This window comes from Onychomys torridus, chromosome X (assembly GCF_903995425.1).
Source record: "Onychomys torridus chromosome X, mOncTor1.1, whole genome shotgun sequence".
NCBI classification, from domain to species: domain Eukaryota; kingdom Metazoa; phylum Chordata; class Mammalia; order Rodentia; family Cricetidae; genus Onychomys; species Onychomys torridus.
The window spans coordinates 129,527,989-129,542,680 of NC_050466.1; positions in this window are offsets into that span (position 1 = coordinate 129,527,989).

Sequence of the window (14,692 nt, forward strand, 5' to 3'; positions counted from 1 at the left end):
CTCTCTCTGTTCTTTCTTTGAGGAGGATGGTATTCTGTGTGTCCTAAGCTGTACTGAACTCACAGTCCTCCTGCTTCTCTCTCTCTCTCTCTCAAGCATTGGACTGGGTAGGTGTGCAGGCTCATGCCTAGCATTCCTTTGCTTCCTGTGTTCTGGGTTCATTCAAGCCTTCAGAGGAATGGAGAATGTTGCCTTCCAAGACGAATGTCCTGAGCTAGGGGAACAATGTTGGTGTGAGTCAATCGACTTGCTGTATATTGCTGGTGCAGTGTGTTCTGGGGAACACCACTAGAGCTGCCAGGCAGCCCTGGACCTTAAAGATTCCAGTCATGGCCTGTGACCACATTTTCTCTCTTTGATCTTCTGATTCAGGAAGGCAAACTTTGCTTGTTTCCACAGAGCAGTTGTAGGAAAGGAACAACGTGGTGTTTTGGTTCAGTGTGACCAGACTATGACAGCCCAGAGGCCTCTGAGCTCAGTGGGACTATGCTGTCTCGTGGTGGTTATTGACCCTCATCCCCTCTGTACCACAGCTGACACAAAGTTTTGCCATTTTCATCTGTGATGTGTTCCATTGGAGTAGGAGGAAGTGGTCATGGAATCAGGATGGGTCCTCTCTACCTCTCAGTAGTCTTCATTAGAATTGGTTGTATTGCATGTCTGTGTATGTTTCTGCCACCCACTCCTTTTTGGTGTGTGCACAAATGATGGGCTGAGGCACTGTGCATGAGCTGGATGCTAGAAGGAGCAAGTGTCCTGTGTGTCAGGTCTCAACCCTACACCACATGCTCTTGACCTGCTGTGTCCACCACCCACCTCACAGTGTCCTAGTGACTGGAGACTTGAGGCCTTCCCATCTGCTGTTAGAATCCAACCGGCCTGTGTAGACAGGAGGCTGTGGAGTTCAAGGGCCTGTTGCAAATACTTGTACGTGTGTGCTTAAGCAAGCTGTACTGTTTTCAGTGTTTCTGCAGCTGGGTGGGATTCACTCCTATGCCTGCTTTTACAGCTGAGGAATGTACAGGGGAAAACTCGCACACATAACAAACACTTCTGGGGTCGTCTTAGCCACTTACAACGTATGTTCCATGTGTAAAAGGGAGTGCCTGTTGCTTTCATTCTTCACAGGCACGTATGTGTGTATGTATAATATTCATATTGTGGACTTAGGGTTAGAATGTGATTTTCTTGAATTCAGAAATGTGCATACTGACATCCATAAAGATCAACAAAGCAGTTCAAACTCTCTGATTACTGCTGTATGTAGTTTGTATTACAAGGCAGATGATGTGGAGTGAATATGCTTCCAACTCTTCATTTCCCACAGAGGGAGGTGTGTGATCCCCACTTCTTAAAACTGGACTTTACACATGCATCCACACACAGACATGCACCCAAACACATAGCAGATTCTACCCAAGCACATCTGTGTGCCTCCCACATACAGACTTTGAAATTTGGCTCAGGTAGTACCTCATCTCACCCCTAGATATGGTATTTGATGCTGCACTCTGGAAAGATTGTCACCCCCACCTTTGGGAAGGAAGTGGGTCTTCAGGGACAGAGCAGCTGTTAGCCACAAGGACTTTCTTGGTGAAAGGATCCTTTAATAAGTTGCTGTTGCCCTGAAAAGTGTCCTGACTATTTTGGAAAAGGGTACCCTCCTTGTGACCCTGAAAAACCTATGTGTGTCTTGATGGCTTCTCTGCTAAACTCAGAAAAAAATTTCTGCCACCTGGCTTTTTCTTGCTGGGGATGCCTGTGAGAGTGTGTGCATATATGTGCGTGTGCATGCGTGTGTGTGTGTGTGTGTGTGTGTGTGTGTGTGTGTGTGTGTGTCTGTGTCTGTGTCTGTGTCTGTGTGTGTGTGTGTGTGTTAAAGTACAGCACAGCCAATTACCTTACCCTGAGATGTACACTATGATATATAAATATCTTGTTTGTCCTTCAAAGGCAATGACCATCAGCGGAGCCAATTTAAAGAAGAAGGTCTCCATCAAAGCTTAGGAAGACATTCCCTTCCTTCCCTGTGTGTGGCTTCTTGGTTGTGGAGGGTGGCTTCCTCTGTGTGCTGGCATCTGTGATGGGAAGGAGGCCTAGAGTCCTGTCCTCAGGATATGTTTGTGTTCCATTTGCTGTTGTTTCCACGACAGGGCAAGGTTGCTATTCTCCTGTCCTGCCGTCTGGCCCCCAGCCCCTGCCGGCCCCTCACTAGTCTGAGCATTTGAGTGTTTTTAAAGTTTTTGATAATCGATTATGGAAATTTTCAAACCCAAGGAAGCAGAAAGTGTGCTACAATGTAATCAGTGCACTCCATGTACCCATTAGGCTCAAGAGTCATCGGCTTCAACAATCATTAACTTTTTTCAATTCTTGTTTCATCTTTCCTCCATCGTCATCCCCGCCTCCCGGGCCCCGCTGAGGAGCCAAGTACACACATCAAATCCTTTCCTCCAGGAATCAACAGATAAGGACATTTTTAAACCTACCCTCCGAACCAGAGCATAGTCAAGAAATGAGCAGGAGTTACTCAACATCACCCACAGTCCACTCCTCTCTCTAGCCCCCAGTTGTCCCAGGAAAGGTTATCGGGGGATGTGAAGGTCTATGCCTGTTCCTGTGGGTGCTATGCCAGTCAGATTCTCAACAAAATTCCTTCCTTTGTTGGAGGAAAGATAAGCTGTTTTGAGAGGGGAAGGATATCTCCCAGGGTCTTGGTTTAGTAGGGCATGTGGGGGATGGGAGGAGTTAAGGATTCCCTGTCTCATGAGCCTGGGAGTTGCTTCTGGAAGAGCACTGCTTCTCCTATCTGAAGTGTGTATTTACACACTTTTTTTGTTGGCCTTAGTCAGCCTGTTTTCAGTAGGTGAGCAAATAGAAACAAAGGGCCCCAGCAGGACCACGTGCCTTTTACTGCCATGTGGCGTGGTTCGACATTCCCCAGTGCATACATCTCTGTCTGAGCACATTTTACTGGAAAACACAAACCAGTTCTAACTGCTCTTGATTGCTTCCTTCTGACCCCTCAGTGGACCAGACTGTGATAGATCCCGTGGGGTGTGGTGATGATGGGATTGCAGGAGGACTTTTTACCTCAATTCTAGGGACAAAAAGGACAGCTCAAATATCACTTTAAAATTCCACAGATCTACTACATATTGCCTCATGACCTAAAGGGCTTTAGGTTTTCTGGGGATCACAGGAATACTTGACCAGTGGATACCAGATGCCCACCTGGCCTGGGGAAGCTCACTGCCTCTGCCTTTGTTTTACTCAGAAAGGGAGGCAGTGATGGTGATGGTCCCCCACAGATGTGGCTGCCAGGGTTGGCCATGTCCACAAGCAGCTGGATGATGGGGACACTGTATTTACATGAGAACACGGTTTACCCTTCTTCTGCATGGATCTTTGGTCTTCCAACAGCCCTAGGGGGTGGACAGTATGTGTGCTCCCTTTAGGAGTTGGGCCATGCTGGGGATGGGGAGGAGGAGGCCTTTGTGAAGCAGAATTCAGTCTCCAACAGAGAAAGAGTAAGGCAAAATTCTTTCCTCCCATAGGAAGGTTTAGCAGGATTCACATGAGGTGGGAAGGCTTGAGGAAAAGTAAATTAGGGAAGGAGGAGGGCTGAAGGATGAGAGAATAGAGACTGAGAATGGAGGTGTGTTTGGGGGAGGTGGAGGCTGGGATACTGGGCCAGAGACAGAGGCACACAGGGAGAAATCTGTTTAAGTCTGAGTGACCTCACCATGTGTTCATGAAAATGTTGTAAGTGGATGTGTAGGAATGTTGCAGTGTGTGTGTGGGGGCTGTAGCCCCCCAATATGGAGCCCTCAGTTAAAGCAGGGAGATGATAGTTTACTGCAGTCTAGCTGAGAGATGCCACATGGACTCATACCTGCCCTCCCAAGCCCCAAACCACTCCCATGTCCTCTGTTAGGAGAGGTTAAGACTGTATCAGAGAAGATCCGAAAGGTGCCCCTTTGCCAGGGACCTTGACAAGCACATTGTAAACTTGGCATGGGGACACAGCTCTATAATCCCAGCTCTGGGGAAGCAGAGGCAGGAAGATCAGAATTTGAGCTGCATCGTGACTTCAAGGCCAACTCAGGCTTCTTGAAACAACTCTCTTCCATCGATGGGTCCACACAACCATTACCATTCCCTCAACCAAAAAGCACTGCCCTAGTTAGCCTGTATTCTCACACCAGGGTTCAGGGGCCATCTCAGAGTTTGGTGAGCACAACTCATTCATCCTGATTAACTGACAGGGAATTTGGAGTGGCTCAGTCTAAAAATGGGTCGGACAGACACACAGGGAGTCCACGAGACTGGCCATGTGCTGATTGGACAGAAATTGTAGAAATTGTACACGTTTATTTTTGATATAACATCCATTCAAGGAGTGTGTGTGTGTGTGTGTGTGTGTGTGTGTGTGTGGTTACGTGTTTGTGTTTGTGGTTCTTCTTGGCAATTCTGTAAGAGTCCAGTGTCTGAGACATACAATGTGTGATCTACTAAGTACACAAAAGCTTGAGTATGCTTACAAATACTGTTGTACTGGTGAGTGTTCATCTCTCCCCGGGGTTCTAATAAATGCTCTCGAGTGCAGTTAGTTTAGGAAAACACTGCATATGTCTCTGCCAACTGTTCTAGGTGTGGGTAGTGTAATAGGAAGTTGTTGGCAGGAAGGTGAGTTCTCCAATACTCCTAGACAGCCAGCATCCTGTGTTCCAGTAGCCATCCTTGAAGCTCCTGACCTGAGAGGTGCTTCTTCCTGAAATCAGTTTTTTCTTTCCCAGTGCATTCCTCTGCTTCCCTGGCTCTGTCACTGCATGCCCTCTATACTTTCCATGAAGAAGTCAGTTGAGTTGGGATTGGGGTCTGCCCCAACTCATTTGGCCTAATCAGGACTAGTGACAGCTAGGAAAGTTTGGAAGTTTGAAACACTAAACTTGAGGGTGGAGTACCATTCTGCCCCCAGACAGCTTCTGATGAAATATATTAAGGCCCGTTGCTATAGGGAATTTCACACTGGACACTCACATTGCAGAATCACCTCAAGTTCATGCTGAACACTCTCCATCTAGCCCCCATTTTCACAAAAGTAACAGTCCAATAAGGAAGCAACACCCAAGTGGCACAGACATATCCTCAGGACCAGAAGGCTAGCACTCAGCCTGAACTGGACCCAGAAGTTCCCCTGCTGAAAGTGACTCCCTTCCTCCAGGCTCCTGATTTTCTACATGGGGAGGAAACCCCGTAAAGAGACTGTAGAAGTGACACAGTTACTTCAAATTCAGTGGCTACTGTGGAAGGGACCGCAGATCCTTTACCTATGTAACTGATCCCCTCTGGTTCCCACTGGAGGATATACTTGAAATGAAAGAGTCAATGTGCAGAATTGTGTCTTCATATCTGTGCAATTGCAAAAACAGTAGGAGTGAGCTATGGGCTTCAATCCCTTCCCATGTGCCAACTTTTGCTGAAGTTGTAAGGTCCATACCACTCTAGTAGTTTGAGAGTTCAAGGAACGCTGTCTGACACAAGTTCATCATTTGAGACGATCTGAGGACAGACAGGGCAGGACCCTGTAATAGTGCATAAGAGCCAAGGGCAGCTTGGCAGTGGTTGAACAGACCTTTAATTCCAGAACTTGGGACTCAGAGCCAAACAGATCTCTCTAGTTTGAGGACCGCCTCGTCTACACAGAGAGATCCAGGACAGGCACCAAAACTACACAGAGAAACCCTGTCTCGAAAAACCAAAGAGAGAGAGAGAGAGATAGAGAGAGAGAGAGAGAGAGAGAGAGAGAGAGAGAGAGAGAGAGAGAGACAGAGAGAGACAGAGAGAGACGAGAGAGAGAGACAGAGAGACAGAGAGACAGAGACAGAGAGACAGAGACAGAGAGAGAAAAGAATCTATTGTGAATAGAAGGAAATGCCATCCAATCTCCACTTCAGGAGCTCTTACTGACTTAATGCTCATTTTCTTATTTTATCATTCATTCATTTATTTTTCCATTGAGTGCAGCTCATGCTGACCATGTGTTCAGAGGCTGGGGCACTGACAAACTTCCAAAGGCCACATTCCAAAGAAAACTGACTCTCCCTATCCACAGCAGCAATCAGTTGCCTATAGCTGCTGGTCTAGGGATGGAGTCCCTCCCACTATGTGCTGGAATTCCTTACTGGCTTGATGTTGTCCTGGTTCCATGTAGGTGGGCAAAGGCCATGTCATGTCCAGAGGACAACCTTTCAAAGCACCCTGTTCTCTGGCTCAGATAGTCTTTCTGGCACGTCTTCTGGGATGTTTCCTGGCCCTTGAGTGTTTTTCAGGTGGGGTGTGGTGCAGGGTTTATGGAGGTGTCCTCTGTGTGGCTGAGCACTCAGAGTCTCTCATTCTCAACACTTTGAAGAGTGATGTATCTCTCCACCAAGCAGTACCATTGCCACAGTGTCGAGAGCAGCACAAACATAAGGATAAACAGATGCATTTTTAGTGGACCGGGAGATAACAGAATGCTTTTAAAAGCAACATCAATAGGTTCTCCCTTGAGGCCTATGATTTCCTTGGCCATGGTTCTGACGCTAGTTTGCATACAGGCCCAGGCTTGAATTTCCTCCTGTGGAGCAGGCTCTCAATGCAACCAAGAGTGTTGGTTAGCCCCATAAATGACGTTACCAATGTTACATACAAGCTCTCTGTCTTGGCAGTTCACTGTGGTCGGATGCAGGGTGCTGTGCTGGATAGACTACTGATGTCTTCTTATTCTCACCCCCAGCCTCCCAAACAACCTGAAACTGTGGGGCATTTACCATGGAGAGGTTCCTTTTCATCAAGATTGAGTTCTCTGTATCCTGCAAACAAAATGTGCGGTGTTTTCAGCAACAGAAGCTTGCCATCTAGTTATGGGGGCACTCCAGATCAATGGAAATACCCTGTGTTGTTTTGAAGCAGTCTAACTTAAAGAGTGAAGTAGTACCTCCAGGCTAGAGCTAAAAGGCCTGTGCTTCTCTTTAAAAATCTGTCTTTATACAAGAGTGTGGGTATGTGTGTAGTCTCCTGGTGCTTCTGTTTTTCTGCTCTAATCCATGACAGGAAATGTGCTTATTAGCAAATACTCTTAGAAGTTGAACCATTCAGTTAGCTCCTATTTTTTCAATTCATAGACTAAGTAATTATTGAAAGAGAAAGACACCCAAATTTTATGTATGCAAGGAAGAAGTCTTACTCAGCTATTATCTACATGAGTGTGGTCTCCATTCTGCTTGTCACAAGGTCGTTCAGGAAGTTACTATTATTACTTGGGAAGGAAACTGTCTCTGAGGACACAAGAGCTCCTGAAGGTGCATACAACACCCCCCCCCCCCCATGGATGACTATCCTCTCAGGACTGATCTGGTTAGGCTGTGCTGTTCCCCATGAACTGAAATGCAAGACAGTGATTTCTGTCTGGGCCTTCAGCTGCCTTGAGTAATAAATATGCTTAGCTAGAGAGGTAAGCCAGTGAACCAAAGAAAGGATGTATGCAAATGGGATCAAAGGCAAGGACCATGTACTTTCTTGATTACCTGGGAGCCCAGAAGACAAGAAAACCCCATGAAATACAATTCATTTCCTAATGCTTGTTAGGACAGGACCTACATCTTCAACAAGTTGATCACTTTAAATTTGTTGCTTGGGAAAATTGCTAACAGTCCTGTGTAGCCGGGCATTAGCATTGATCCATGTTGCAGGAAGTGGTTGGGCATAGAGGCCAACCTGGAGAAGTGTTGGAGACATTCTGAGCTCTTCCTGCACTCTATCAAGTAGGCTGTGTGAAGACTTCCTAGTCAGGCTTTTTCCTGGTGTGGGACGCACCAGCAAGCCCTCAGTGGGTTCCCTTTCCCAGTGGGTTCCATCAGCCCGATCTCCTGAGGTATACATTTGCACAAGATGGTCCCCATGCTGCTTGGTTGGTGGTGGTGCAGTCAGGCCTGATTCAGGTCGGGAAGAGAGGTTGAGATTAGTTGGTCTGAATCAAATTGGTCAAGCTGGATGTCCATGTGTTTGGGTTGTGAGCTGCTGCTGTCCTCGGAGGCCGTCTACGTGCCAAAGCTAGAGCCTGCCTGTCGAGTACAACTTGTACAAGGCCTCCAGTGCCTACTGAATGCAAGAGCTCTGGGGAAGTTTTCCCCACTAACTGTGGACACTTCCTGGAAGCACCTGTTTGGGCTCTCAGGCCCTAAAGGTGCCTCCCTGACAGCCACTATTGTAACATGCCACTGTTATGATTTATTATCCACAACCGTCTGATTTGTTCACCTGATTCATATATCGGCATATCTGGGGTCCCAAAATGCTTTTCTGATGAAACTTGCTCTGGGGTGGAAAAAGTCTAGCAAGGTCTGCCCTAGTGACATCAGGCCCAATAGATGGCCAGTCTGCCTCCTCTTGAGTACCACAGTGTGTGAACAAAACAGCTTACTCTCACTGCTCACAGTTGTGCATCACAGAATAGCTCACACGCTTGCACACGCACAGTACATGATGGTGGACACGATCTAAACAGGCATGAACAGATGGGCGTCCACCGTGTCCCGTTTAATTACACTCTAGCCCAAGTAAAAGGCCTGCTACCTTGCCTGTCACTCTCCTCTTCTCGTCACAGCAGGTACAGGATACTCCAGGGACTCACTGCACACTCCTCTGTCTTGTTTTCTGGTGGGAATTCTGAAGCCTGTTTTCCCATGATAACATTGTCTACCTTCGTCATGCAGGCCAGTGTCCAGCTGCTCATGCAAGGGGGTTGCCCATTCGGGAGCAGCACAGAGAATGATCTGAGAGGCAGTGGCCATTTTCTGACCGGGGCAGCTGTGCATTTTGGGCACCAGGAAGTGGGGTCTTTGTTGTCTGGTGTTCTAAGGTGGTATATATGCCACCATCTCAGAGTACCTGCTACTGAGGGAGAGGAACTATACTCTTCCTCTCACATTTCCTCCCTCTCAGGGAAGCAGTATGGTGGAGGTGAGAGGAAAGGAAAGGAGGGAGCCAGGAGACAAGGACGAGAGGCAGTGGAGATAAGCAAAAGGAAGAGCAGGGGCAGGAAGACAGACAGACACAGATAGAGAAAGATGACCACAGCAGAGCGTCACAGCTGAGTCTTGTAGGATCCAGATCACACCAGTCAGACCTTGTGCCTCCTCACTGCATACTCCAGGCAAAGCTAAGGGAAGCAGGCCAGGCTTAGGATCCCATCTTTTATTTTCTCTCTTCCTCCAAAGAGCAATCATTTGTTATTCACTGGTAAAGTCTACTCAAGCATCTGTGTGATTCCATGTGAACCTGTGTGCCTGAAAGGGACTAACCGTGGAGGATGATTTCCTCAGTGACTTATGTGAATGGCAGCAGCTGGAGGTGCAAAGAAATCATTACCATCCCTTGGAGGGCGTCAGATGGTTCTGGAATCCTGCCTGTCTTTGTGTAGCAGAGACTGCATATGAGTGCTTGCAATGTGCACCTCCACCGTACCTGTGAAGTTGCAGATTGGTTTGATGGCACACTAGAACATGGGGTATGCTGGTGTGGTGATATTTTGGTGGCCAATGAGCTCAGCATACCTGAATGTATGTGAGATGCTAAACACCCACCACATTGGGACACACACACACACACACACACACACACACACACACACACACACACATTTATAAGAATTGGGCTCTGATGATCCTCTACTTCAGAGTACCCCAAAATGTGTAAAGTGGCTGTCTGTGGCTATGGGGACTCGGGCATCCATTTTCGAGGAGCAGGTCATGTGTCCAAGGATGGCCTGGAAGACAAAGTGAGGTATGAGTGTTAGATGGTGTGGAGTGTTCTCTCTCGGGGCCCAGTACATGCCTGTGAGCACTGTCAGCCAAAGATCTTGGGTCCCTTCTCCTCTTGTGGAACCAAGAGAGACAGGACCGCCAAGATGGGAGAGCTCCTAGGCCAACGGGAGAAGGGAGATGGGGTGCAGGGCAGGAAGCCAAGAGCAGCCATGTCAGGAGCAAGAGTGAAGCAAGTCCTCCACATGCAGCTGGCTCCCAGGTTTCTGTCAGTGCCTCGGGGCCCACAGTGAGAGGTCAGATATAGGTAATGGATAACAAGGAACTGGGCTGCAGCCCAAATGTAGGGAATGAGTGTGAGGAAGCAGGTGCTGCCCCAGAGCAGGAAGGGAAACAAGTTTGGAGAAAAGGGGCCCCCCCGGACCGGCTGGACGGTGTGTGACCTCCATCATACCTCAGCTTGATGATGGGCAAATGAGGATGGCATAAGTCCCCGTCTGTGGGGTGGGGACAGTAGCCAGCAGATGGCAATGTGCCGACTGACTCCAGGCGTGAACTCTGTGCAGATGAGTCTGTCTCTGCTGAGGGTTTTATCTTTTGGCTTATCTTTGGCCTGCAATACAGTCCCTGGAGGCAAATAGGACTTGTTCCCTGAAGCATAGGTGAAGGGAATTCATTGTTTTGAAACCTCAGGTGCAGAAATTAGTGCTGGAACTGCCCGAGGTGAGGACAGATGTGTCAGCTCTGATATCTTCTGCCCATCCACCCAAGCAGCTGTTTCTCTGGACCCCCATTCTTATGGGTCCCTATGAGTAAACAAGCATGGGGCATCCCTGTCTGTGTGGTCTGTGTGTGTGTGTCATGTTTGCTTTGGTGTGGTGTGTGTGTGTGTGTGTGTGTGTGTGTAGGGGTTGTGTGATGTTTTTGTGTGCCTGTGGTGTGAGTGTGTGTGTGAACTAACCTACATGTGTATCTATTTCAACTGCTACATGTGACATGACCAAGTTTCTGAGCCTCATCGGTATCCACTGATGTTAGACACTCTCCTAGAGTGTCTCTTTCTAACTTTCTTTTCTGGTTTTTTTTTTTTTTCTTTTGTGCAGCCGAGGACGAACCCAGGGCCTTGTGCTTGTTAGGCATGCACTCTATCACTGAGCTAAATCCCCAACCGCTCTTTCTAATTTTTATCCTGTAGCTTATCTGAAGTCATGCTATTGTGGCTGCGATATGTCAAGGAACAGCTGTGACTCCCCTAGAACTGAGGGAAAGCTGTGACAGAGATAGAGAATGGGCAGTGAGGCCCCTTGGGATCAGCCTTGCTGACGGGGCCACAATGTGGCTTCGGCAGAGTTGAGTCACCAGTTCCCAGTCAGTACACTGTGAAGGATGGTACCATCCCCACTGGGTCCCTGGGACAAAGATAAGAACAGCCTCTGGGTCTTGACCCTCGTAAAGGATGGGCCAACACTGAGAGTCTCATGGTCTCTGTTACAGGCTTTTACGAGGCTCTCTCAAGGATCCTCCTGATGACCTGTTGGATAGTTAGCACACACAGGAGCCTGCTTAGTGGCATGTGTCACTCTTTGGGACCCTCCCAAACTCAAGTGTAGGAATCTCTATCATGCAGGACAGCAATGATAATAGCTCCGGCTGCTGGCAGGGAAGGGCTGCCATCCTTGTACAGAATATGGGGATGAGGCGTTAAAAGGATGTGAGCTCGCACAGTGGGAGTGTGAGTATGTTTGTGTGGCTGCTGTTTTAATTAGCTTTGGTATAGTTTTCCTGTGTAAATCTTGAGGCTGTCAGCACAAATGTTAGCCTAGGCAACCCGTGTTTGTGGGAATAGAGCAGTATTTTATACCTCCCTGGTTTCAGGGCGTGTAGACCCTTGGTACCATGGTCAGGAACTTTGCTAACACCGGTGGGCTACAAAGGCACATCCAGCCAGGCCTCCCTTCATCTAGATGAAAGGCTAGTGGAGCCCAGTGCAGAGGCCAGTGCCTCCTGTGGAATCCTGCTGCCTTGCCCAGTGTCTACATAGGTCTGAGGGACAATGCACATTTAGGAAGGCCTGTGTCACCCGCCAGAGTCTTTCTGAGGACAAAAATCAAAAAGGGACCTGGGTTTAGATGTCTTAAGCAAGTTCTCTTTGTTCTAATAGTCCACTCTTCCTCTGATTGGTTCTGCAGAAGTACCCATCTGCCAGTGACTGATGTGAGGAAATGAGTAAGTTTCACTTCACCACAGAGTGAGAAGCCTCAGTGAGAGATGAGGCTTCTGAACCTTCCTAATACTCCTGCCCTTCCCACACTTCCTCACGGTCTGGTGACTCCATCCAGAACACTATATTCCTAGCTACTCCTTAACTGTAATTCTGCTACTGTTAGGAGTCGTGATGTCAATTCCTGATTTGCAGGATATCTGACATAAGACCTCTAAGTGTTTGTGACCCAAGGGTTGAGATTCGCTGATCTAAGAGTTGTTCAAGGTCTGCTGGTATTATTCCCAGCATGTTCACACCTGTGGAGGCATTGCTCATTTTTTGGGACATGTAAACTAAAGAGGCATGTGTTAGTTAATTTCAAGAATGTGCCTAAGTTCTCTGGGGACTGGAAACCCTTGTCCAGGGCTAGCATGCTCTCTCAATGTGCATACTTTCTATCGACTGCCATCATCAGGAATTCTGAAGCACATACCACTAGCCATGGCTGCTTCTCCCCAGTGCCCAGCATCACACATGTCCATGGCAGCTCCTGCTACCCCAGGAAACACTTGGCCAGGGGCTATGACAAGTCCCACAGAATCTTAGAAGAGTCCTTCTGTGATTATAGGGAGAGACATGTTCAATCACGACAGTTAGGGGGAATCCAGACCAAATAGACACTGAATGTCCAAGTGCTCTGATGAAGGATTTCCACATAGAGCTTCACTCTCATTTCCATACAGGATGGTAGCTAGTCACAGAAAAGGTGGTTTGTGTGACTTGGAAGAGATGACCTGAAAACACCACACACACACACACACACACACACACACACACACACACACACACACAGAGACACACACACAGAAACAGACACAGACACACACACACACACACAGACACAGACACACACACACACACACACACACACACACACACACACACACACACACACACACACATCTACCTCTCCGTCCTGGGAGTCTGAGAATGATAGGCTTTGCTCTTCTGTCTCAAGTATGTTCTAGCCACACCCTCTGAAGCTCAGAGAAGGACACTGGTTGGGCCTGCATTCCGAGAAACCAGCTGCCCAACTTGTCATTAATGCCTGGCTGTCCGTGCACCTGGAGCTCTGTTTCTCCCATGGAGATTATTTCCTGGGTCCTGTCAGGTGGGATCACTCTTTGACACAGTTTGGTTTGGAGTGGGCAGGTGATAAAGTGAAAGTCCTTCACCTGCACACATTGAAATCCCTAAGGAGAAAACTCATGATGTGTGGTCCAGCTGGAGCAGGTAAAGGGCCTTTGGGTCAAATGTCAGAGTGAGGACACTTCCGTGTGCTGTTCTGTGCTGTCTGTGTGAGTGGCAAGCTTTCAGAGGTAGGGACTGATGCAAGGGAGCAAGGTCACTGAGAGCCTGGGCTCCTGAGCCTCAGGCGAACAACATGCCAGCATACTGAAATTGCAGTGTTCTCTAGGAAAGTGGGGCGGGTGCCAGGCCTAGAGACTGTGGCTTCTATGGCATCCCTGAACGCTCGGGCTTCATAAACTAGGGTGTCCATATGGCTGCAAGAGCCTGGCGGTTGACAGTGCTGCCCTTTGATTTTGCTGAAGGACTCAGACTAGGCTTCCAAAAAGATCTGGGCAGACAGTATATTGGACTCTGGCCTTCAGTCCCTTCTCCCCTCTGTTTCCCCTGTCTCTTACGTGGCCACACCCTCCTCTTGTGAGCAACTCTCTAGCTTGAGAACTGGGCATTTGGGATATCACCCACATTTGGGTCCTTTGAGGCAGTAGCCATCTCTTGGGTACCTAAAGTGTGCTTGGCAGTTATAGATGCTCAACAGAACCTGGCACAACACACGGGCTACAGGCTGACCGAAGGCAACCATGTTCATTGGTTCCAGAGTGCCTGCACACCTCTAACCTGTCCAGATCCTGCCACTGGGCAACTCTTGTATGTATGTTCGAAACGTGCCCTTCTGCACTTCTGAACTCTCAGTTCAGCTCTGCCACCCCTGTGCCAGCAATGTTTCCCCCCCTAAACACCTTGTTCTACACAGGCTTCTTTACCCCAAAGTCAGCCTTCCTTTCACCCCCGTCTCCTTCCTTGTGACCTCCTTTCCTCCCCTCCACTACTGCAATACTGTACTTGGCATGCTTATATACTCATTGATCCGCTGCTTCCATTATCTCTTAAACCTCTCCAGATCAGGCTTGTCATCCAATCCTGCGATGAAGTTGATCTTACACATGTTGCCAGAGACTTCTGTATGGCAAGGGGTAATGGCTCCTTTTCTGCCCCCTTTCAGCTTTGTCCTTCAAAGTAGTGTGGTCAGTCTCCTCCTGTTGACAGACCTTCCTTCTTATGGCTCAGAGGGGACTCTTGGTTTTCTCCTTCATGCCTTGTGTCCCCTTCTCCAGCTCCTGAGCAACTGTCACTTCTCCTTGGTCCTGTCATGCTCAGGATTCTTTCTTGTCTACCGACGTTTTCCATGTACAGTCGACTGCTACCCCCCAGCTTAGCTCAAGCAAAGGTGTGGCCACCTGCACATCTGCAGCACAGACCATTTGTGCTGGCTTCTTGTGTGTCACAGCTACTGTCATCTGAGAAGAGGGAACTTCATTTGGGAAAATGCCTCCCTGAGATCAGAATGGCGGCAAGCCTGTAGGCTGTTTCTAAT